Raw genomic sequence first — 21,814 nt, forward strand, 5'->3', positions numbered from 1 at the left:
ATGCAGTCGAAGCATGAGGATCGCCTAAACCAAAGAAAATCCGTTCCAGAACATCAGCTGCTAAGGTTATGGTGTTCTTTGACGAGCAGGAGCCTCTGCTAGTGGAGTTTCTCCCCAAAGAAGAAACAATAAACACCAACAAATATTGCGATATTCTCCGTCGGCTGTAGCTAGCAATCAAGACTAAACGCCGGGGTAACCTCACAAAGGGAATCCTTTTATTGCACGACAATGCTCGGCCTCATGTTGCCAAACAAACACAGGATCTTTTGGCGTCGTGGAAATGGGAAGTGCTAGACAATCCCATGTATAGTCCTGACTTGAATCCCTGTGATTTCTACGTTTTCGGGCCACTCAAGAAACAACTCCGGGGACACCACTATGGATCGGATGAAGAAATGCAACAAGCTGTGACAGTGTGGTTCCATACGCAATTTAAGGAGTTCTTCTTCCAGGACATTCATAACCTCGTGGCAAGGTAGGATAAGTGCCTCAACAGCAATGGTCATTATATATAGCTCTATCCAGTAATAAAGTATGTACATGGGAATGAGCCTTTTCATTTGACTGCACCTTATATACACACACACACACACACACACACATATATATATATATATATATATATATATATATATATATATATATATATATATATATATATATATATATATATATGTGTGTGTGTGTGTGTGTGTGTGGACGTAGGTGTATGAATATATATTCTAGTGTAACTCTGGAAAGCCTGGAGTGATATCAACCGAACTTAAACCATATGGCTTAGAACCTGGAGAAAATGCAGTGGGAGAAAGACATCCCAAGAGGTAGGAGTTGGAAGGGGTGACATGTGAAAATAATCCAAAATGACCGACATTAGTGTAAAATACACACTTTCCGGTTGTTGAAATGAATAGTGACGCTTCCAATGCCGTTTGAGTGCAAATTCAGCCCCATCAGCAGAAGAGGAGAGGGGAAAAAAGGGTGAAAAATATCATGTAAAATGCGACTGAGATTAGTTTCGAATTCATAGTTTCGAGGTCGGAAAAACGGCTAACATGTTAGAAATGACTTGGAATATAGTTAGCACCCACCTCAATCTGGATCTTTTAATCATATTAATTTGAAAATGGGCCTGTTCTGTGAGGGTAGGATGTTTCAAAAGTAGAGTATTTTTTGTAATTTTATCTTTACACTTCCATTGAAATACATACCCTGAGAAAAAAAGAAATTCAAACTTTCTCCATAAGTATTCTTCCCGTGCAAGAAAGGTCATTTTAGTTATATACATATACACAAAGATATAGATCTACAAAGATATACATAAACCAGTCTTCTTCTACTATTTAATAAAATATTTTTGATATAAACCTTGCTGTGAAGTTACATCAAAGCAAGATGTAAAAAAATAAAAAATAAAATACAAATAAAAATCAAAAATACACGTTAGACGAATAGTTTTGCGCAACATCTATACAAAACTTGATATCATTAGTGCTGGCTGGTGGTAAAAATCTGATAGTGCTACTAAAGACCTCCGGAGTTAGTTTACTTCCTTCACGGAGCTAATGTAAATTAAATTGCGATTATGTACCACCCTTGTGTGTAGGTACGTCTCTTAGCAAATAGTGTTTCCGTGCAGCTTCTTCACATTTTGGTTTTGCCTCTATTCGAATAAAATTTTCTGGAAGAAAATCTGACTACAAGTTTAGTTGTTTCGTAAAGAAAAAAAGTACTAAAGTTAATTCAGCTCACATAAAATGAACTAAAAAGCAGCAAATACTTCTAAGAATCAGTGATTGATATTTGGTGTGATAATATACTTTGATAGTTACATTGTAACGGTTGTATCCGTTTGCATTATATGTATGTAACAGAGACTAGCAAATACATTTTTTTTTCTTTTTTGTTTACAAAATTATGCGTGCTGAACCAGGTGTTGCTTTGTATATCATAAAAAATAAGAAGATTATCTAAGCTAAGTCGAAAACGCTAAATTTATTTATTAACTTTAAAATTAATTGTTTTTAACCAGTGAAAATTTTCTACAAGATATTTTCAACAGTTATATGCATTGTTATGAACTAATTCTTAACCTCCAGTTTGCTTTTCGGAATTCACAGATTTTAACAAAAGGATTGTTCATCACATCAAGGAAATCTGTAACAAGTCCGTCTTGCATAAAAAATATATCATTAAAAAATGGCATACAAAAGAAAACTTATGAAAACTTCCTTCCAACTCTGAAATTAATGTTATTGTAAAATTATATTCTTTGTAAATGCAAAGTGTTACAAGCACTTGATTGTAATTGTATGACTTTGAAAAAGTAACACACAAAAAAAACAAGAAATTCTATATTAGGGGCCCCGGTGACTCAGTGGTAGAGCATTCATCTTTGGTGCATGGGGTTCTTGGTTCGATTACAGCTCGTGCCAAGTGAGCTTCGTCGTGGACAAACACTGGACATTTACAAGGATTATGGTTTTATTATAACAAAATATTAGGTTTAAATTCCTTTAATTCGTGTTAAACTGTATTATCGCACAATACTACCCCTGTTTTCATTTAATGATTTGACAAAGATGAAACATAAAATTAGTTTCGATGGACATAAACTATATACTGAGTACTCTGTTTCGCAATAAGTAATATCAACACGTCATTGGAAGGACAATAACAATAAGAACGTGGAGTGCGTTTTTCGAGAAAGCAAATGTACCAAATTTGTTCAAAATAATGCAGTACCTAGGTATATTCTCGCTATACCATCAGTAATACACATGTCAAACAAGTGTTCAGTGTAATGAAAGTTTATGATGAGATAATAGAAATACTATGTGATGGTCGAAATTTATCTTCAAATGAACTTAAAAATAACCTGTCTGTTTTTCCATAAAACAGTTTTAGAAAATGGACTCCTCTTGAGCAACGGGGAAATGCAAAAATATGAATAATGAGGTAGGAGTCTATAATAATTTACGTGTTCATTTTATAACGACCACTAAATGTGTATTAATATGAAAAACACCAGTTTGTAATTAGCTTAATGCTTGTTTTGTATATTTTATATGTCGTTATAGCCCTCAGTCCGTATATTTATATAATCTATGTTACTGTTTTATCAAAATCCATCTAAATACTTCATTTAGATATTATCCTTTTTTATTGTAGTACGTATAATATGTTTTCCGTTACTATGACGACTTACAAAAGATGTCATATCACTATCACAACAGAACATCAATCATAATAACAGTAAAGAAATTACATTTATTTCTCTTTATATTTTCTTCTTCCTTTAAAACAGCTTGTGCATATTTTAAAAGCACAATTTTGCCCGTAAATACAAGTTATTATATAAAAATTACACAATACCGTTACAATTTCACTTAATTTGGTGCAGTACACATTTGGTTAAATAGTAATAATAGTGTCAGTATTTAGTAATAGTGGTTAGAAATAATGGATTGTAACATGCAAAAAAAATAAATAAATAAATAAATAAAATAAAATAAAAATAAAATAAATAAATTTGTATTCCTAATTACAGAATTGCTGATGGTCTCCAGGCTTGCCTTCAGATCAATCTAGTATTCCTATCTGGTAGGAAACTTTTACAGTAATAACAATTTCTGACTTCCTCTCTGCATCGCACGTACGAAGCCACCAAGTTCCACTCATCTTGAATTATGGCATACACTATCACGTAATTTCCGGTAGGACTTATCAGTCAATTTAACCCATTAGTTCTTACTGCCCCATTTTTTAAATTTTTGTTTATCGAAATTGTTTTCTTGATTTGAATGCGTTTCTTAACGAAAAACATGCGTACCTGGTGACATATGCAACGGGTTTCTATATCGACAACTCTTTTCGTTTTGAAGCAGTTACCAAGTGAATTGTGGGGCTTGTATGATGTAGTCAGGAAAACAATGGTAAGTGTAGTTTTAACTTATTTACAATATGTTGGTATTTATGTATTTTAAATCTTTAGATTATTCTTTCAGTTTAGTATCCTTCTTAATGTTTGTAAATTTATTACTTATAAATACACTATGTGATCAAAAGTATCCGGACACCCGCAAAAAACATACGTTTTTCATATTAGGTGCATTGTGCTGCCACCTACTGCCAGGTACTCATTATCAGCGACCTCAGTAGTCATTAGACATAGTGAGAAAGCAGAATCGGGCGCTCCGCGGAACTCACGGACTTCGAACGTGGTCAGGTGATTGGGTGTCACTTTGTCAGAAGTCTGTACGTGAAATTTCCACACTCCTAAACATCCCTAGGTATACTGTGTCTGATGTGATAGTGAAGTGGATATGTGAAGGGGCACGTACAATAAAAAATCTACCCTTCTACATTTAAGTATAACATATATTGATAATGTTTGTTAATGTCTATATAACCCTGTCGGTTATTAATCATTAGAGTTGCGGCTATAAAGCCATGTCGACTTTATCATTAGAATAATTCTAATATTGAATTGGTTCAAAAGTTACAGTATGAGCTGCCGAAACAACCTGCCTAAACCAAAATGCCCCGTCCATAAAACCTGCTCTAAGTATAATTGTTAAAGCTGAAAAATGCAATAAATAACGTAGGATAATGGCACCAGGCATGTATAAATTGTTCTAAGTAACTTACAGATTGTATAACACAAAACTATCTGAAAGTAAAATTGTATAACAAGTTAAAAATTTAAAACAGTGAGAGTTTTAAATTCGTGTACTCATATGTCCAGCCGATATCTTAATCCCCTTGATAACGTTTACGTGATGTATAACATATATATTAGGTGAGAAAATACACATACCAATAACGAAAAATATTGCATTTAAGTATAGTTTAGAAAATTGTTATATATATATATATATATATATATATATATATATATATATATATATATATATATACAGGGTGTATCAAAAAGATTCATCCACTTTGGCAAGTCTGTATTTCTGAAACTAATAAACATATACAAATAGTTTTTGTTTTGCATGAGAGTGAAACTCAAAAAGTTTTTATTGCATCATTTCATAGGTGTTCAATGTGCCCCCCGTGAGATGCACGGCATATGTGCATGCGGTATTCAAATTCGTCCCAAACTGCAGCTAGCATGTCTTCAGTTACAGCTTCCACAGCTGCCGTTATGTGATGTCGCAGTTCATTCAATGTGCTTGGTAACAGAGGCACATAAACGGAGTCTTTTATAAACCCCCACAAGAAATAATCACATACAGTAAGGTCAGGTGACCTTGGAGGCCAGTAATGTAACGCTACATCATTTGGTCCAGTGCGACCGATCCATCGTTGTGGAAACGTTCGATTTAAAAATCCCCGCACTTTCTCATGCCAGTGTGGCGGTGACCCATTCTGTTGGTAGATGAAATTATTCGAATCAGTCTCCAACTGTGGGAAAAGAAAGTACTCAAGCATATCAAGGTAGGTTATCCCTGTCACAGTGTTCTTGACAAAGAAAAATGGACCGTACACCTTTTTTCGGGAAACTGCACAAAACACATTAACTTTTGGTGAGTCCCTCTCATGTTGTACAACTTCATGTGGGTGTTCCGTTCCCCATATTCGCACATTATGGCGGTTCACATTTCCATTCAAATGGCATGTTGCCTCGTCACTAAACACTAAGCGTTGAACAAAACTGTCGTCCTCCGCAATCTTGCCAAGAATGAAATTACAAAACTCCATACGTCGTTCTTTGTCACCTTCACAAAGAGCTTGCAGTAGCTGAATTCTGTATGGTTTCATGGGTAAACGACGACGTAACACACGCCAGACGAACATCAAGGGCATGCTGAGCTGTCGAGCTGCACGACGAACGAATTTCTGCGGACTGCGTGTAAAACATTGACGGATGCGCTCCACGTCTGCGTCGGGCACTCGAGGACGTCCCGGTGATTTTCCCTTACACAAACAGCCTGTTGTTCGGAATTGTTCATGCCATCGTCTAATGCTCTGTGCAGTAGGAGGATCCACACCATACTTAGTACGAAAGTCATGCTGATCAGTTATCACTGACTTGCACTCCGCAAAACGTAGTACACAAAACGCTTTCTGTTGTCCAGATGCCATTTTAACCAAAACCGTAGTGGGCGTTCACTCAAGCACACTGCTGCTAACTAGCGGAAACCATGTACAACTAGAGATGTTCCTCTTTCCAACAGTACGTTGTTCACTCACATCTCTGAAAAGACAGAATATACGAGGGTCATTCGGAAAGTAAAGAACGTTTTTGTATAAACACTTTAATAACTGGCATACAAAGGCGAAATTTGTGTTACATACTATGTGATACTTAAGTTACTTTTCGACATAGTCGCCGTGTAAATTGAAACACTTGTCATACCGTGGTACAAGTTTTTCTATGCCTTCGGCATACACAGTTGCCGCCAAACTGTTGAACCAATCACTAACAGCTTCCTTAAGTTAATCATCACTGCCGTAGTGGCTTCCACCCAAAAAGTCTGTCAACTTTGGGAATTCGTGCAGCCCATCAATAGTGAATCGCCTATCCTCTTGAATTTTCCGCTCAATTCTTCCTTTGAGTTCGTCAGTCACAACAGAAGGCCGGCCCGAGCGTTCCTCATCGTGCACATTCGTCCGTCCGTCATTAAACATAATGCACCACTTACGAACTGATGCTTCATTCATTACATTTCCATACACCTCAGTGATTTGTCTATAAATTTCTATCGGACGCACTTTTCTTGCATTCAAAAATCTTATCACACTACGAACCTCACTTGGCGGGATCAGTAATTGTATCGCACATTTTACAGTCGCACAGCGAAGCAATAACGGGCCGTAGCGGATCGCAGCTGGTGTCAGACTGAGGCTAAAGCATGCCCAGGTCAATAACCCAGCGGCAGCGGGGGTAGGGGAACACGCGCACGCGCTAGGGCAAAACGTTCTTTACTTTCCGAATGACCCTCGTATATTATTGTTTAAAACCGGATGATTCTTTATGATACACGCTGTATATATATATATATTCCATTTTTCGTTTTCCTTGTTCCTTCAACCCGTCTTTGATTTTCTCCCAGTGGAATACTTGCTTTCCTCTGAAACTCTCAGTGCATAATATTAACGTTTCCGGTAAACACTGAGATAAGTGTATTGGACGCGAATATTTAGATCCAATCCCCAGATAATCACTTTTAAGATAAAAACAGCGTAGACGACCAAAATTCAGATATTAATAATCAGTTGCGAACACTAGGTTTGCTATCTGCACTGGATAAAGCTGCAGGCATTATAGAACTAAAAGCAGAAGAAGACGAAGCATTGACGATCTTCTTGGTATTACAAGATCCATTGACAACTCTTATCTTAAAACGTATAGCAGAACAATAACCCCAGGGCCAACACCGAAGTCCCACAAGAAACAAATTCCAGATAATATTATATTGGATTTACTCAATCACTTGCGTCACAATTCACAAGAATGCTACTAAACAGGGGTTAAATTCCAAAGTTGGGCGTCCGTTTCCGGCAAAATTTTTAAAATTTACAGGAAAGATATGGATAATTTGATCATTTGTGTCCTTGATAATGTATAAGAATCTCGAAAAATCTGTTTATTTGTTATATATAAGCGGTTATAAACATGGGACTAATACGGCGAGCGGAGGGAACTACTTGGCGCAAGGTAACTGAACAGTTGCATTGTGGGAAAGAAACGAGCATTTATGTTATCAACATGGCGAATGTACAAGGGCAATGAACTAACAGTTTTAACATTTGTGAAGGAATACGTTGATAACGAGCAAAATCTTTTAAAAGTTTGTGAAGCGCACGGACCAATGAACCTAATAACAAATTGCAGAAAGTGTGGAAAGGAGATAACAGCGAAAAAACGTAGCGAAAGCGGACGCCCAACTTCGGAATAAATGCCCTAAACAGTATAAGAAACGTAATGTTGGATCCCACGTACATTGTTTCGAGACATTCTATTCATGAATAGAAAAGGTGAAGTACAACCAGGAATCAAGAATTTACATATAAAGAATTTGCGATATTATTGCTTGAAGCTGTTGTGTACAATACAAATACTGCAAAACATATAAAGGACAATCTGGGACATTCAACGTTTCAGGAACTGTTCCCACTTCTCTTGACTCACATTGCTACCTTAGCTTAGTAATTTATCCTTTATTTCGTGAGTCAAAAAACTAGCCATTTCTCCCCACTCCCCAATCATGGGGCATTATTTGAAAGAAATCCCCTACTAGTTCATTTCCACTCCCCTATTTTTGGGCGATCTGCCATATTGTTGCAAATTTCCAGGAAAATATCTTGCCACCAAAATTGTTTAAGCGAAGTGTATCTCATTGTATAACATCAATATTATCGGAATTCAACCAAATTTTTAGTTCTAGGAAATTACTGGTTAAAGAAGAGACAAGGCGAGGTGAGGGAGGGCGAACACTTCAAATATGCGTTCATATGCCTGCAGTCTATCGATTACATGAATCTTGTTTATGATTCACGAAAAGTAAAAAAGTACATGACTGGACCGAGATTCGAGCCTGGGATCTTCGCGGTACCGTGTCGAGCGTTAAACATTACCTAGACCGCTCCCTGAACAGCCATACACTCACTCCTGAAGTACCGGTAGGTGTTGTTTTACTCAGACCACATGGCTTGTACCACAAATTTCTGTTGTGCTTGAACAATCCAGTGTCTACATTCAGAGCACCTGTAAAAGTTATATTATCGTTATACTAACGAATGTAGGCAACAATCCACACCAATTCCTCTATAGGTGCATATTCAATGATACACTAAGAGTGAAAAAGTGTAAACTGCACTGGAACTCAAATTTGGGATCCTCGTGATGTGATGAAATTGGCTGTTCTCTCCATTTGGTAATATAATGATAATATAACAGTCAGGGGTGTTCTCAAAGTGGACACTGAATTGTCCAATCACAACAGGAAGTTTGGTACAAGCCATGCGGTCTGGGACAAAGAATACACACTTCAGGAATGAGTGTATGGCTATTTAGGGAGCGGACTGGATAACGTAGTGGTTAACGCATCGGTACGGTACACCGAAGATCCCGGGTTAGATTATGGTATAGGTCGGGTCACTCACTTTTTCACTCCTTCTGTATTATTGAATTCGCATCTACTTGGAAATTTGAGTGTTAAAAATCGCTGTTTCCTCCATTCCTTAATATAATGAACCTTATTTACTCTATGTCCTCAAATTTATCCAAATTCATTCAAAAGCTAGTATAATAATATTCGTTGTAGGGCCTATACAGCCAGCATATTGTTCGAGTACACGGCCTGGCGAACTCCCTTATTTTTTGTGAACTCCCTGCCCTGGTGAACCATGACAAGTGCACTGTCTTTATACAATATAAAGTGTTTTTTTCACCCTCCTAGTGGGTATCATTTTCTATTCCTGACGCGCCTTATCCTTCTGGATACCCCGCGCCGGCCTCCCTGCGGTGCTTCTTACGTACTTTTTAATGGCCACCTAGCACAGGTTGGTTAGTGTTTTGTGCACATCATTTTTTATGGCATTCCTCCGGACGCGTAATTGTATTTATGAGTCACATCATTTTGCATGCTTATTATCAATCTGTACGAAATTATTTAAGCAAACGCCACGGAAACAAAAACGAGAATGTACTACGGAATAAAAAGTGCATATACACAATTTAATGGTGTATTGTATATCTCCACACAACGTATTGTAGTGCTATAGTGCTTGTAGTGTAAAATCATTACAAGTGCTATACGACGGTTAAAATAAGTGAATGCATATTAAAGATGAAGGCTGATAGTTTCTCCCCCAATCTTGCATATGTAAGATCTTGTCTTTTGAAGTACCGTACACTATGAAGGAAGGAAATAATTATTATAAGAGTAAAAGACATAATTTTTTAACTATTATTTCCAGTGGTATGCTTAAATTTAACCTGCATATGTATGTCTCCACATAATTACAAGACTTAGCGAATTATGTCATTATTATCCTACCTCAAATTTATTTCTATTTAGCTAAATGTATCATTTATTTAGCAGAAGTTATCATTCGCGGTTGCGATTTTTTAATTTCTTACAATGTTGCCAACTTAAATTTCATTTTCCAAACAGATTTGAAAAAAAAAAACAACTGAGAATAGCATCGAAATAATCCCTAGATTTAACTTTATTAGTCAATATCGTAAGTAATAACTCGGGTTTTCCAATTATCAGCAAAGAGCACAGCAGGTCAAATGCAATGTCCTATTGCCGATATGAACTTGGAGAGCAAGGTAATACCTGGCTTTGGAGATCTTGAAGAGAGAAGACGTTCCAAGGAAAGAGTAGTTATTATCAACGTGTCATTTTCTAGTTACATTTTCCGTGTAGAGCAAAACAATTTATTTGGTAAGATAACCGTTTTCGTAATTATTATCATTATTAAAAAAAGAAATATTGCAAAATAAATTCATGGTAACCAGAAAGTTTTTTTTGAAACCAGAAAACAGTTTTTTAAACTATTAGAATTATATATCAATCTATATATTAAAATGCTAGGTTTATATGTTTGTCTCCAATCCTTTCCAACAACGAGTTTCGAAAACCACAAGTGCCAGGAACGTGCAGTTTTCACTGCTCTATTCCAAATTTTGTGTAGATTGTCCAGTTCTAATTGGATATTTCAAAAACATGGACGTTATTTCTTTATTGCACGCTTTAGGTACACTGGAAATGTTGAAATTTTAAAAAATTACAGGATCTATCGTACGAGTTTTACATTCCAACACGACAGTTGTATATAGGGGGTGTATATCTCTGAGGCATTTGTTTCATGACCAAATGATAATGAAAAACGAAGGATAACCATTTCTCCAGTCTAAGGTGAAAAGGTAATATTGTTTGGAGTGTTTTGCCCAATGAACACTATATATCACTGATATTATCATTATTGTTATATATATATATATATATATATATATATATATATATATATATATATATATATATATATATATATTGTCAAATATAATAATTGCGTATGTAATGTATTTTCTTATTACATACTGCATGCAAGAAGAAAGAAAGAAAACACTGACCATACATGAATTAGAATCTCCAACAGGAAGTAGACTCAAATCTTGCAAACGGTGCGAGATATTGAAAAAAATAATAAAACAAATCTCCCCTTTATAGTACCCCTTGTCGATTTTTTTATCAAGACGTCTTTCACTTGTGCATGTATAGATGTTGTCAGGGCCGTGACTTGTGGGGGAGTAGTAGTGGCCCCTCTATATCTAGTCGAGTCAGCTAAATTTTTCTCGATTCTGATTGCTTGAGAGAGGTCACGTGACTTTAAGCCCCGCCCACGCGGGAAATTCAAATTTTAGCCACGCCCCCGGTCACGTGGTATGACGTCATGAGACCCTGCGGGAAAAATCCCTAACTGGATTTTTCAAATTCGTATCCTTTTACGGGTAAGATGAGTGTTTTGATACCTGATTCTGATTGGCTGATAGAGGTCACGTGATCTTAGACCCTGGGATATTTGAAATTCGTTTCCTTTTACGGGGTAAGATGAATGCTTTGGTACCACGATGCTGATTTGGCTGATAGATGTCATGTGATCTTAGGCTCTGGGATTTTTTAAAATTCGTTCCCTTTTACGGGATAAGATGAGTGCTCTGGTACCACGATGCTGATTGGTTGATAGAGGTCACGTGATCGTAGACCCTGGGATTTTTGAAATTTGTTTCCTTTTACGGGTATCCTTTTTGATGTGTACTTTGGTACTACGATACTGATTGGTTGATAGAGGTTACATGATTTTAGACCCGCCACACGGTGAACAGGTTACATGGTATAACGTCATGAGTCATCTTTGTGGGGAAATCCCTCACTCTGAATTTTTAAAATTTGTTTCATTTTAAGAGTAAGATGAGTGTTTTGGTATCTTATCTTGATTGGTAGATAGAAGTCGCATGATCTCAGCCCCAGCCCATGCGGGAAATTCAATTTTTTAAGGTTACGTGATATGACGTCATGAGATCAGGCGACCCACCCTCGACCGGGATTTTAGAATTTTGTTTCCTTTTTATGGTTATCCTTTTTTAGTACCTTGAAGTTCCAATGGAGGGTTCAACCCTTCCCTAAATAACCCTTTCCCGTATCATGATATTGTACTGAAGTTTACCTTAAATATTATCGTTCTCTTTGACAGATAAGATGATTACCAGCTTTCTTAACTTGATGGAGAAGGAGTCCACCTTATATGTTTACGTGTGGAGATCCTGTCCTTGAATTAGTATATCTCTGAAAGGACACGTAGAGGGGCCGTCCTTGTCGCTTGTAGATTAACTCTAAAAATTTCGAACTAAACCTTTAAAATTTTCGAATTAAAAATTTAAAACCAAATTCTGAAAATGTAAACCAAGTTTTGGAAAACCAAAAAGAAAAATTATAACAAATGTTTCTCCAGGAATCGAACTCAGGTCTTTCAAACCAAAGACGTGTATGCTAACCATTTTCCAATGAACGAATTCGGTTTTAATCGTGCATGGTGGGTTTCGAACCATGGTCCCTGAAATACTTTAAGATGTGTAAAAGAATATAACGCTTCCATTCGTGGATTAAAAGTTCGCTCCACATCTTATCTAATACAGCGCATATCTGCTTCTATCCAACGTGGTAACGTCTCGTCGGTCCTTGGCACTTTACCTCCTGGAAAGGAACTGGATGAGGTGTTTATACTCTGATAAGAATAATTGTATATATATTAATCCATAGACAATAGTTTTTCTTTGAACTTATAATTATATATTTAAATTTTAATTTATATGAATGGAGTGTAATTAAGTCACTTCGGTTAATAATCTGTTATTGTAAGTTTTATTGAGACTTATTGTAATAGCTTGTTACTATAGAATATTTGTTTTCTAAATTTACAAGACACTATTGAGTATGTATTTTTTATAACAGTGAATATGTACTTTTTTGTAATAGTTGAGGTCATAATGAAAGGAAAATTGTTATATTTGAATGAACAGAGGAAGGATGTAAATATTGTAAAATCTTTTTCAATACATTTTTTTATTTTACTCGAGGTTTCTTCATAGTTTATTAAAATACTTACCAACATATCCTCATTTTATTGTAATTACAAAACAATACATGTTGATAGTAAAGTAGTTTAGATTGATCGAGCTCCTGGGCCTTCAGAATTTCATGTCACGCCCCTCCTCCTCCCCCCGTTACGAAATCCTGGCTAAAGGAACCAATATATATTGCCAGTAAAATAGTTTGGAATGATCGAGCCCCTGGCGTGATGACCACAGTATTTCATGTGAAGGGCCTCCCCCTTCACGAAATCCTGGCTACGTACCTGCTATGTATGAAATTGTATATATTATGGTGCCTAGGTTTGAGAACTGGCGCTTAGGTCATAAGAAAAATTCTCGAACACTTATCTTGTTTATGATGGTCTTTCGGCGGCCTAACCAACTGTCTGCCTCTATTCGCTACAACTTTCTTCAGCTTCAAACCACCGCGGTGATCACAAAAGCATTTTCCTTGTAGAAATATAGTAAGAAAGTAAAGCGCTATATAATACGATTCTTGTAGCATTAAGATAAGAATAGTTGTAGCAATTGGGGGGTTGGTGACCAATTGCTAATATGCAGAGTAAATACTAGAAAAAATGAAACGACATAATAGGATATGAATTTCTTTAAAATGATTAAGAGCTTTAAGGAGCAGAAAGTGTCTATTTGCAGCCGTAGTATAATAGCATGGAGATTCACGAAAAAAACTTCAAAATAAAAGCTATAATATGGTGGCCTAGATATTCTCAATCTGCGCATGATTTAATTTGAACTACTATAGTGCATAAACTCCAATGTTTTTGGGATAACAATAGATATGATCAGTGGCGTATTTAGGGGGGGGCTTCCGGGCTTAAGCCCCCCCGAAATCTTACTATAGTAAAATATATTAAATATATTGCAGAATTTTCACATTTTCATTGAAATCCCCCCCGAAAATTAGTGAAGCCTCCCCCGAAATAAAATCGTAAATACGCCACTGGATATGATAGAACATTACATATGACCATTAATGCATTTCAAACTAAGAAGATGCGTTACGTTTATATACAGTAAGTGTATTACTTTGTAGTGCCCTTAGTAATTGTGTTATTTTATATTGGTAATATTTTTAAGTAGTATTGTTAACTCTCTTTTGTGAGATCTGGCAACATTGATACTTCCGCTTCTGTGGAGGGAGGACGAGCGGGTGCCTTCCGCTGTACTAAAAAAAAAAAGAGATGGTGTACCGCATGGCTTCTTGATATCTGTAAAAATGAAGCCTAAAATTATAGTTAATCTAGGCCTCTCGTAGCCATCCTCCTTTTATTAGTAATCAACAGTTTTGACAGAGCAACATTGAGTGTAAGTGAAGCTTTACGGTTACTTTTTCATCATAATTTTGGTGTGCAACTTCCAAGAGGAATTTATAAAGAAGAGCAAGTGGTCTCCCACGTGTTTTGGTTACAGCTACAAGTTTTTGTCTGTCAGTGTGTGCCTCTCCATTAATTATATTTCAAGTTTCTGTGTTCGTCCTAGTGACATTCCCCATTTAATACGATAATGGCAATTTTCGTGAAGCTTTTCTTAGTTGTGATGATGTATGAAATCATAATGAAGCACTAAAAAAACTTCTGTGGGAACCCGCCCCATGCACGCTCTGTCCGGTATCATATCAGTGAAGGAAGCAATGTATTCAACCTCTAGCACAGAATCATCAAGAGTCCAGATCTTTACAAGGATTGTAACGAATCAACAATGTACCTTCCCAGGAAGTAACTTGGTTTTCACGTACAAACAATTTAAATGCTGATTCCCATTCATATATTTGCTACAACCCTACTTCCTTGAACTTGAACATGTACTTCAACAAAATGTGGCTTCTTTACATTCTAGTGTACTTGTTACTGTACCAAGTATTGGATTCTATAGCTACTTATGGCATTTTAGTAGCAAGTAGCATGTTTATTCCAAACCAATATCCTTTCATATGTGTTGTTGTGAACCAGTGCAGTTTCTTAAGTGAGCAGTATTAGTCTATTAACAAGCAGCTTGTAGAGTGGTGCAAGATTTATGCCAAACGCATATTCAGTTGGAATAATTTAGAGGCATTTTAGTGGCCCATAGCCCAGGTGAATGAGCAGCATGAAGAATCCACCCGTTATTTTCGCCGCCGCTCGCTCAGTGTTTAGTCGAGCGACAATGCAGTTCTGGGACATGTTATTTTGCACCACAATACATTTCTCTGGAGTTTTTCATACTTTTTTTTTCATTATTAAGGAGTTACCTTGGAGCCCCCTTTGGTTTAGCTCCGCCCAGCCTTGCTCAGGATCAACTGGTAGTGAGATGAGATGCTGTTGTGTTAGTGTTTCTTATATGAAGATGGGCAGTTTAAAGGAGTTTTCCTGATAAAGGTTGCCTTCGTAGCAACCACATTCGTCATTTTTGATGAGTATGTTGTTTTTAGTTATGTTCAATTATGTTTGAGCATGTTTGTGCGTATTAAAGCTCATCTTTGATATAGCCTGTTAATTTACCAGGCCCAGTTAAGCTCTTCGAAAGCTTACTTTTCTAAGCCCTCTTTAGCGTTTATATTGTTCAGTGCTCTCTGAGTTGAGTGAAAGTGGCATTTTAGCCAGTGCTTTCTCATAATAATAGTGAATCCTCCAGCTATCTCTCCAAGCTCATTTCAATGGTGGTCTTTGAAGAACTGTGTTTACAAGTGTGGTGCACTACTTAATTATCTTGTTTTTTTATGTTGCTTCATAGCTGCAGTAAGCTGTATCCTCTACTATTTGTCAGTGCTACTTCACGAATAGCTGTTTTGTGTTCTCACCGGTGCTAGGTGTCCCTTATAATCTCCATATAATGTTGGCCACTCGCAGTTTAGTGCAGTTGTGTTGTTTACACAAAAGTGTCTTTATCTTATCTTATCTTATTGAGCATCAATCCTGAATACATGCATCATTCATTAGTAAGTATGCTTTGTGCATATTCTCAGGTAAGAATCACAATGTTGAATAAACAAGCTTAACGCTACATGTGTTCATGGCAGCTTCACTCTCACCGGGGTGGAGCATAATGTTGCCAGTTCAATCAAGAAAAGGGCACAGAATGCCCATATGTGGAATGTAAATCTCATAGTAACAGGTAATCAGTCTCAATGGGTTATTAGATGAATGTGTATAATTTTATTGCATACCTTTTCTTAGTGGTAACAATTTTAATACTGAGTTTTGCACTTATGTTTGGATAGTGCACATGTAGGCGCGCACCCGATGGTGGGTATACGCTGGCTAGTACCTTATAGCTATATTATTATCCTTGAAGTCTAGTTGCAGTGTACAACAATTAACAATTATGATACGATATTATCTTTCGCATAATAAAATTTAAACTATTTCTTTCATTATCTTCAGAAGTGACAATTCTTCTGGAATTTGGTAAGAATCTAACTTGCATATTATTATGAAGTGTGTTAATGTTTCAATCATTATACAAGGGAGGTGAAGATGGTTGTTCCTCCTCAATTGTTTATAGCTGCAAGAATTTTGATGTAATCATGCATCAGAAACTGTATGTTTTCACGCATGACTTTTTTTATTTACTGTTTTTTTTATAAATATACGAATATATGTTCTCGTGCATGATAGTATATGTACCTGTTATAAAGTACCTGTTCTATATCAAGCTTCCATGGCCTTAATACCGACTTTTGATCAAATAATAAATAATCTTTTTCATTTTAAGTGTTGTTGTTCAAGTGCAAGTCCCCAGTAGCTAGATAAGTTTAATTTAAGGGTAGCTATTTCTAAATTATGGTATACGCAGGAGCAAGAAGAGGAAGGGGGGTTTGTTCATGCCTTCTCGTAGAGCTGGTGTGGGCAAGCCTCGTGTTGTCGGACGTTGTCTGTGCGCCCCATACTTCATTGCCATTTCATCTTTCACAGACTGGCGACCCCTTGATACTCAGTTTTCTGGATTTTCTTTAGTCTGCGTTCTAAGTACGTTAGACGCCTTCCGCTCTGTAGCACTCAGAAGTTCCGGGCCATCCTCTGGGGCGCTACAGGGTGTGTAGGTTTTTGGCGCCCTTCAGCCAGGATTTCAGCTGAAATCTTCTGATCCCTTTCTCATACCATTGCTCTGGCTCCCCTTTGCTAGGTTCTTTGCTGGATCGTTCTTTTTCATTGGTATTGACTATTTCGGTTCTTGTTAGTCATAACTTACGTTAAGGTGCCTGGAAGTCTTGATTCTTTTCTTGTGTTTATGAGTCAATTATCACGTGTTATTAGTTGGTTTATTTAGTTGTGTTGGCCATGGAAAGCAGGTAAACATTCTCTACGTCAGCGCGTCATACTTTAATGTTAAATATTCTTTGAGATTCTTTTGAATATCATTTCTGGTTTGATGTAGTAATGTGGTTCCTAAAAAAAAACAGCAAGGCTGCTAAATCGCTGTTGAGACGGAACAGGAGTGCAAGGGTTACGGGTTCCCCATCTTCACGAATTGGTGTTCATATATATATATATATATATATATATATATATATATATATATATATAAACAGTATTGTGTAGTGCTAATATAGTGAACTTTATTTCTTTCTCTTATTGTGTTGAACTATTAGTGTCACAATGAACAAGAATAAAAAGAAAACGCGACAATGTGGCCATGCCGGCACATTGTTAGAGTGTACCTCCTGTAACACTTGGTACTGTAGACATTGCACCGAGTTAACAGAAGAGGAATTTAGTGAGAGAAGTAAACCTGAAGTCCTCTATGATTGTAATAAATGTGCAGCACAACCCAGTAGGTCAATAAATGATTCCACTGAGAATGGAGATTCAAATGTTATAGTCGTAGTTACTAGGAATCAGGATGATACCATTAGTGAAAAAGGTAGTGATACCTCCAACTTTGCTGAATTGATGTCTCAGCTTTCTAGTCAAATAGACTCAATAAAGGTGGCCGTAACTGAAGAAGTCTCAGTGATGAAAGCCACCGTGACTGAAGAGGTCTCGCAGGTAAAAACAGTGGTCATTGGTGAAATGTCTGAGGTGGTAAATAAAGAGGTTTCCCAAGTAAAGGTAGCTATAAATAAAGAAGTGTCTAGTTTAAAAGAAACTGTTGATCGTCTTCTCAAGGAACAGGATGACAGAATTACTTCTCTAAGTAATCGTTTGGAGAATAATACTGTAGAACTTACCCATCAAATTGAAGTTGTTAATGGAAATCTAGCCTCTCAAGAAGAAGCATTACTAAATGTCTTGAAGGACAACAGTGTTAGTAAGCGTCAATTAGATAGTTTGGCTAATCAGATGCAGGAAATTCAGCGTAATACTAATTCATGTCTTAATATGAGGGAAGACCTTGAGGTGTTGAAACAGAAATTGGATAGTTTATTTGAACAAGGTGAAGATGAAGAAGAGGAAAGTGGTGAACAGACTGGTTCAGTTATAAATGTGGAACCTAGGCATTTTGAAGATGTGGACCGTTTTTTGGGAATTTCTCATACTAGAAGTAACTCCTATGACACCATTCCGAAGGTCCCGGTGGTTGTTTCCAATCCATTAATGGGAACCACTTCATTTGTTACTACATCTTGTTTTCCATCCTCTTGTTTAGATATCGTTACTGATACGTACAGGATTAATAGTGGTAATAATACTCGCACTTCATTCTCTCATGCTCCAAGCCACGCTTGTTGTACTCATTCATGCTTTTCGCAGAATAGAGGTCAATTAGACAGTGGGGATAGGAACTTCTCTGGAGTTAGCAGTCGCATTTCTATAAATCCTGTAGTCTCCTCGTGCACAGTAGGTGTGAATAAGGTTCCTGGTGTGTCACTTGCTAATGCGAATAATGTTAATCCTGGTTGTTGTGGAATGTTGAGAGAGAACATGCCCAGTTCCTCTCTAGGGGCTGATAATTGTCCCATACTGGCTGTTTCCGATTCGTCCAATAAATGTCAAAAGTCATTAAAATTATCCGATCTTAGTCACTTTCCCGAATTTACAGGAAATGTGTTAGAAATTTCACCTTTAGATTTCCTTCAGCAATTAGAGCAAAACTTTAAGTTAGCCAATTTGTCCCCTGAGTACCAGATTTTGGTTGCAGTTAGGTCTATGAAAGAGTCAGCTGCTTGCTGGATTTCTCAGGTTAAAGATCAAATCTTTTCATACGATGATTTCAAACGTTTGTTTCTTGCACAGTACCTTAATCCTAAGGTGTGTAGGGCCCAGTTGCGATATCTACTGTCTACAAAGTACAATCCTAATGTTCACGGTAAGGCTTCAGAGTTCGTGTGGAAGCTGTCCAAAGGTATTAGAATGCTTAAAGGGAATATTCCTCAAGAAGAGTTCGTAGACTACCTCATTGATACCTTACCTCAGGAATATCAGTTTACTCTGAGTCAAGTGGATATTTCCTCTATGTCAGAACTAGCTGCACGGTTAATGAGACTTGAAATGCCTGACAAGTCCAAGTTATTGAATTGTCCATTGATTTCACTAGAATCTGTAGGTAACAAGCGTAAGGTTGGATTAGACTCAGATAATCATCCTAGCAAAAATAAGAAACGTAATGTTCATTTTGACGTAAACTTGGCTGCAGTCGTAGACAAGGAACCGGTTGATGATCAGGTTAGTTCAGTTCAAGTTAATGATAAGCAAGGCAAGGCGCAAACCAAGGATAAGTGGGTTCAAACTAGTTACCCTAGTGTTAAAGATTATATTGATAATAAGCAACCTAATGCCAATTATAATAGTAATAAGAAAAAGTTTTGGTTTAACAAACGAAGCAATAATAGTAATTTTAGGCCAAATACCAATAATTTTGCTAATAATAATAACAATCGCCCTAGGGGTAGGCCAAATAATGGTAATGTAAGACGAGCAAATGTAAGAAATCAGAATCAGAACAATGTTCACTCTGACCATACTGATAGCTCTGTGGCTCAATGTTTAGTTAATTCATGTGAACAATTTGAATCCAGAGTAGCACCTTGTGCTTGCGCTCATTGTCCTAACCTTAGAAGCAGCTATACTGAGCTTGATGCAACCACTTCCACCTCTTCCGAGCCTCATGCTCAATGCAGCACTGCGTTAAACCAGTGAGGCAGGCTCCCGAATGGTCGCCTGGAGTCCACCAAACTGAAACTCAGCGGCCAGAAGGTAATTTTTCCAATAGATGTAATGGCACTTGGTATACCCAAAAGCCCATAGTAGTAGTCCCCCCCGTATGGCCGAATGACTCATCCTCACTCTCTTTTACGACCAGGGTGAAAGGTCAATGACCTGGCCCAGGGTCAATGACCTAGGGGTACTTAGGACCACCCCCTCTAAATTTTGGCAGGGGCACCTTGGCCCACCCCCTAAATTTTGGCAGGGGTACATAGGACCACCCCCCTTAAATTTCGGAAATTGCCAAATCTAAAAATTTGGTATGGTAGCCTAGGACCATAGTATGTACCCCTATTAGTATTGGGTGTCTATGTCGTTCCCTTTCATGGGTAAAAAATTGCCAAAAATTCAAATTTCGGGGGTTTTTGACCTAATTTATCCTCTTGGATGAGGTGTTATTACCCTATATGGTTATATGGGTGTATACAGGGGTCCATTCCCTTTCATAAGACATGGGTATATTAATGTACCCCTTGAAAAATTTGGGAGGGGTACGTTGGCCCACCCCTTAAATTTTGGAAATTGTCCAATTTAAACATTGGGTATTATAGTACAGGACCCTAATATGTATTATGATAAATTTGGGTGGTCCACCTCATTCCCTTCTAGGGGTACCAAATTGCCAAAATATAAACGTAAGCAATACGTTATACCACGTGTTTGGTTTTGACCTAATTTATCCCCTTTGATGAGGTGTTATTACCCTATATAGTTATATGGTCATGTATAGGGGTCCATTACCTATCATAAGACATGGGTATATTAATGCACCCCTTGAAAAATTTGGGAGGGGTACCTTGGCCCACCCCTTCAATTTTGGAAATTGACCAATTTAAACATTTGGTATTATAGTACTGCACCCTAACATGTATTATGATAAATTTGGGTGGTCCACCTCGTTCCCTTCTAGGGGTACAAATGTGCCAAAATATAAACGTAAGCAATACGTTGTACCACGTGTTTGGTATTTTGGCCCAATTTATTTTCTTGGATGAAGTCCTATTACCTTATATGGTTTTGTATAGGGGTCTATTTCCTATCATAAGACATAGGTACATTTGTGCACCCCCGGGAGGGGTACCTTGGCCCACCCCTTAAATTTTGGAAATTGCTCATTTTATATATTTGGTATTATAGTACTGGACCCTAATATGTATCATGATAAATTTGGGCGGTCCACCTCGTTCCCTTTTAGGGGTACAAAATTGTCAAATTTTAGTACAACCACGTGTTTGTTTTGGCTCAATTTATCCCCTTGGATGAGGTCCTATTACCTTATATGATTATATGGTTATGTATATTGGTCCATTCCCTATTATAAGACATGGGTATATTGATGCACCCCGCGAGGGGTACTTTGGCCCACCTCTTTATTTTGGAAATTGCCCAATTTAAACATTTGGTATAATAGTATAAGACCCTAATATATATTATGATAAATTTGGGTGGTCCATCTCGTTCCCTTGAATAAGAAGTCCAGATTTAAGGAGAAAACGTGAATAATATGCTTTCTGTTGGGAATACCATAACAAGACATGAGGTGCGAAATTTGAAA

General features: G+C 37.1%; 1 protein-coding gene across 10 annotated transcripts in view; it reads right to left on the reverse strand.

Moving 5' to 3' along the window:
- LOC145690439 (uncharacterized) overlaps positions 1-21,814 on the reverse strand; it is a 185,998-nt gene that overhangs the window by 131,834 nt on the left and 32,350 nt on the right. Inside the window, exon 1 of one of the 10 annotated variants that reach the window (XM_081765325.1) lies at positions 10,017-10,118. The exons of 2 other annotated variants lie outside the window; for them this stretch is intronic. The gene's annotated coding sequence lies outside the window, so the exon portion shown is untranslated. Of the gene's footprint in view, positions 1-3,548; positions 4,672-8,592; positions 9,043-9,120; positions 9,678-9,764; positions 9,786-10,016; positions 10,119-21,814 lie in introns of those variants that run through there. 7 more of the 10 variants (XM_081765319.1, XM_081765324.1, XM_081765328.1 and 4 more) reach the window with 7 other exon arrangements.

This window comes from Thermobia domestica, chromosome 7 (genome assembly GCF_964235325.1).
Source record: "Thermobia domestica chromosome 7, izTheDome1.hap1.1, whole genome shotgun sequence".
Lineage (NCBI taxonomy): Eukaryota > Metazoa > Arthropoda > Insecta > Zygentoma > Lepismatidae > Thermobia > Thermobia domestica.